The following is a 5,048-nucleotide window of genomic DNA, read 5'->3' on the forward strand; positions in this document are numbered from 1 at the left end:
AGTATTTATCAATTAAAAAATAAAATGTAAAAGATTTAAATTATGACATCAAATATGCAAAATGAAAAGGAATAATAGATTTATAGAGTAGGATTTTTTTTCTTTTTTTGGCAACCAAAATTATCAGTTCAAAACAACCTGTTATTACTCTATGTTGTTCTTTGCAAGTTTCATGGTAACCACAAGTCAAAAAACTTGAATAAATACACTAATAATAAAAAGCAAAGAATCAAAATATACTGACAGAAAAATATGCGCACACACACCCTCAAGCACAAAGGAAGATAATGAAAGAGAAAATGAGAAACAAAAATTCTACAAAACAACTAGAAAATAAGCAACCAATGGCTAAGTCCTTACTTAGCAGTAACAAGACTGAGTACTCAATTCTTAAATTAAAAGATGCAGAATAGTTAAATGAATATTTTTAAAAGACCAAACTACATGCTGCCTGCAGGAAACTCCCTGCACTAGTGCAGAAATTTATGGATAGAAAATTCTCATATTTCATGTAAATGGAAATCAAAAGAAATCAGGAGAAACTATACTTATATAAAATAGACTTCAAGTTAAGCAACATAAAAAAGGACCAAAAGGTCATTACATAATGGTAAGAGGGTCAATACAAAAAGATGATATAATAATTATGAATAAACATTCATCTAACATCAGAGCATCACAATAAATATTAGTAGGGTACTTCAACTCCCCACTTTCAGCAATAGGCTGATTATTTCCAAAACAAACAAACAAGAAATCAGAAAACCTCAGATTTAAATTGTACTCTAGACCAAATCAACATAACAGACATTTATATACCATTCCATTCAATAGCTGCTGAAGACAAATTCTTGTTGACTGCACATGGTACATTCTTCAGGGTAGATCATGTTAGTCCACCAAAAGACTCTTAGCAAATTTTTGAAAAACTAAAATCATATGGAGTATCTTTTCTTGCCACAAGGAAATAGAACTGGAGATCAACAACAGGAGAAGCTCTAGAAACTGTAAAAATACATGGGATTAACCAACAGGTCAATGAAAAAATTAGGAGAAATTAAAACAATTAAAACAATTTCTTGAGACATATGAAAATAAAAACACAACACACAAATTTTATAGGATACATCAAATATGGTCATTAATGGAAAGAATACAGCAATAAATATCACATCATCAAAGGAAAAAGTGTCTCAAATAAACAACAAAATGATGCATCTCACAGATATAAAAACAAGAACAAGCTAAACCCAAAATTAGGAGAAGGAAATAAATAATAAAGATCAGAGTACAAATTAGTTAGTGACTTAAAAACATCAATACAAAAGATCATTTTTTTTTAAAAGGTTGCTTTGTGGAATTATATGCAAAATTGACAAATCCTTAGGCAGATGAAAGAGAAAAGAGAGAAAGAAAGAGGAGCCAAATAAATAAAATCATAGATTAAAAAAAAATACCACTGATGCCACCACAGACATGCAAAAGGTCACAAGAAACTACTATGAACAATTAATTATACACCAATAAATAGGAAAACCTAGAAAAAAAATAAACCCCTAGACACAAAAAAACTACTAATACTGAATGAAGAAATAAAAAAAAATGAACAGACTAATAATGAGTTATGAGATCTGAAGCAGTAATAAAAAATCTACTGTCAAAGAAAAGTGCAAGATCTGATGACTTCATTGCTGAATTTCATAAAACATTTTTAAAAGAACCAATACCATATTTTCACAAATGATTCCAAAAAATAAAAAGGAAGGAGCTATTTCAAACTTATTCTAAGACCATTTTTATCTGATTCCAAAACCAGATAAAGACACAATAAAAAAGAAAATACAAGCTTATAACCCTGATAAACACTGTTGCAAAATTCCTTAACAAAACACTAGCAGACCACATTTAACAGCACATTAATAAGATAATTCACCATGATCTGGTAGGATTCATCTTAAGGATGCAACAATGTTTCAACATATATAAATCAATAATCATAATGCATCACATAACAGAATCAAGGATAAAAATTGTATGACCATTTTGATAGTAATAGATGCAGAAAAAGCTTTGACAAAATGTAACATCACTTCATGATTAAAAACTCTCAACAAATTAGCTATACTTCAACACAATAATGATTATATATTACAAGCCCATAGCCAACATAATGCTGAACAGGAAAGAGTTGAAAATTTTTTTTCTAAATTCTGGAACAAGTTAAAGCTGCCCATGTTCACCACTCCTATTCAACATATCGATATCGATGGAAGTTATAGCCAGAGCAATTAAGCAATTAAAAAAAAAGGCATCCACATTAGAAAAAGCAAGTTAAATTGTCCCTGTTTGCAGATTACATAATCTTATTTAGAGACATCACAAAAAGCCCAGAGACATCACAAAAAAATTGTGATAATTAATGTAAAAAAGGAAAGTTTATGATAAAAAATCATTTCAGTATATCAATAGCAAGCTATCCAAAAATGAATTCAAGAAAGCAATTCTATTTACAATACCTGTGAGAAGCAAAATAAAATACCTGGGAAAAATTTAATCAAGGACATAATCTCTACAGTGAAAATTATAAAACATTGATTAGAAAATTGAAGAGGATATAAATAGATGGAAATATGGTCAATGTTCATGGACTAGAATAATTAATATTGCTAAAATGACACCACATTCAATGCAACTTTGTCAGATTTCCACTGTCATTTTTCACAAATATATAAAACATTAATAAAATGTGTATAGAACAACTCAAAGTTACTAAAGCAATATTAAGCAAAAACAGCTGGAGGCATTACACTGCTTGAAGTCAAAATATACTACAAAGCTGTACTAACCAGAATAACAGGTTACTGGACCAAAAAAAAGAAGAAAAACGGAGAGACCAATGGAAAAAAATAGAGCCCAGAAGTAAATTCATGCTTAGTCAACTGATTTTCAAAAATCATACTGAGGTTCCGGTAAGATGGTGACGGCATAAGTGGACTTGTGAGATACTCCGAACGCGAGTTCCCAAAAAGACTCTTACTTTTCTTCCCCCATCCCCCAGCCCACCACCAGCCACACTGGTGTGAGGCCCGGGGACATTCGGTTCCACAAAAGGCTGGATATTGTGCCCCTGGCTGCTGCTGTTCCACCATACGCGACTTCTGCCTGCCTGGGAGTCTCAGGTCTTGACTCCCTCCCTGGCTACATTGTCTCTCGCCCAGCACTCAGAACCAAGCTGCCAATCACTCAGGGAGGCTCTGGGCACCCACCCTCAGAAACACCAGTCCCATTCCTGGCTGAAGTACCCTGTGGGGGGTCCAAGGCCACTCTTGCCACTCACCGCCTGCCTTTTGGAGCTTTGGAGCTCTGGAGCTCTGGGTCCACACTGGCTGAGGCACTCAGCGGGTGACCCCAAGCTTGGAGACCCAGACAAGTGAAAGTGAAACTACCACCTCAGCCATTCTTCAGGCAGAGATTTCCATTGCCCCGCCCACCTGTCAACAACCCCCACCTCGGTTCCTAAGGGACCAAGCCTACATACTGCTGCACGAACAGTTGTAAGCCAGAGGGAAATAGGTTCCAGTGTGCTCATACACCTGATAGTGGATGCTAGATCAGCATATACATTCTGAACCACAGCTTCCCCCTCAATTAAACCTCAAAACTGCAAAAAGTACAGCCTGCAGCCCACACTCCAACCTCAAAAGTGAACAAAGCCAGAAGATGCTCATAAGGAAGAAGAGGATATTGCACAAGTGAAACAAAAGCAAACCCATCTTCCCTCAAAAACAGAATTAAAGAAGGGGAGGGAAAGGGGGAGAAAGAGAAAAATCTACAAAAATGAAGAAAAACCAAAGAGGAATATGGGTCTCTCCCAGACCCCTGGGAGGGCAGACACTGAGAAAACTGACTTTGGAATGCAAATAATGAAGAGTCCCCAGAATGAAGGGTCTCAAACTACAAACCTAGATATCAAGACATTAATGGAGAGATTAAAAAGAATTGAGGAGAAAAAGAAGAAACTAGGAAGGAGCTGATATCTGAGATAACAGTAATAAAGAATACTGTGAATGAAATAAATAACAAACTGATAAGCATGGAAAGCAGAATTACCCAAGCAGAAGAAAGAATCTCAGAGCTTGAGGACCAAAATATAGAAATAACCCAAACTCTTAAAAGCACAGAAAATAAGCTCAAAAAGACAGAACAAAACCTTCAAGAGATGAGCGATTACTTCAAGAGACCGAACCTAAGAATAATTGGCCTTCCTGAGGCAGAAAGAGAGACAGAGACCACACTGGAACAAACTTTCCATGAGATCATTCAAGAAAACTTCCCTTACCTAAACAGTGATGCAAAAATTCAAACACAAGAGATTCAGAGAACCCCTGCAAGACAACAAATGAAAAGACCAACTCCTAGACACATAATAATTTGCCTAAACAAAATAAGCATAAAAGAAAAAATCCTAAAGGCAGCAAGAGAAAAAGACCAGATCACCTACCATGAAAGACCAATTAGAATAACAGCAGATTTATCTACAGAAACTGTGCAGACTAGGAGAGCTTGGAGCCCTATCTTCAAAGTCCTAAAAGATAAACAATTTCAACCAAGAATAACCTACCAAGCCAAGCTAAGCTTCGTCAGCGAGGGAGAATTAAAATCTTTCATAGATATCCAATCCCTAAGAACTTATGCTGCCACCAAACCACCTCTACATGAAACACTTAAGAAAGTACTAAACACAGAAGAAAAGGAAAAAAGAACAATGTTCTTCACAAGAGTACAGGAAAAAGAATAAAATACACATGAACCAATCCCAAAACCAAAAGAAATTCAAAAAAACCAAGTGGAAGAACAACAACTCTATAAGAACTCTATGATAGGGATGAACTCTTACATTTCAATAATTAGCCTGAATGTGAATAGACTAAATGCACCACTGAAAAGACATAGAATGGCAAAATGGATAAAATATCACCAGGCAACAATACACTGCCTTCAAGAGACCCATCTCACTAGAAAGGACATACACAGACTCAAAGAAAGAG

This window comes from Carlito syrichta, unplaced genomic scaffold (assembly GCF_000164805.1).
Source record: "Carlito syrichta isolate Samal-C Ts95f unplaced genomic scaffold, Tarsius_syrichta-2.0.1 Scaffold302012, whole genome shotgun sequence".
Lineage (NCBI taxonomy): Eukaryota > Metazoa > Chordata > Mammalia > Primates > Tarsiidae > Carlito > Carlito syrichta.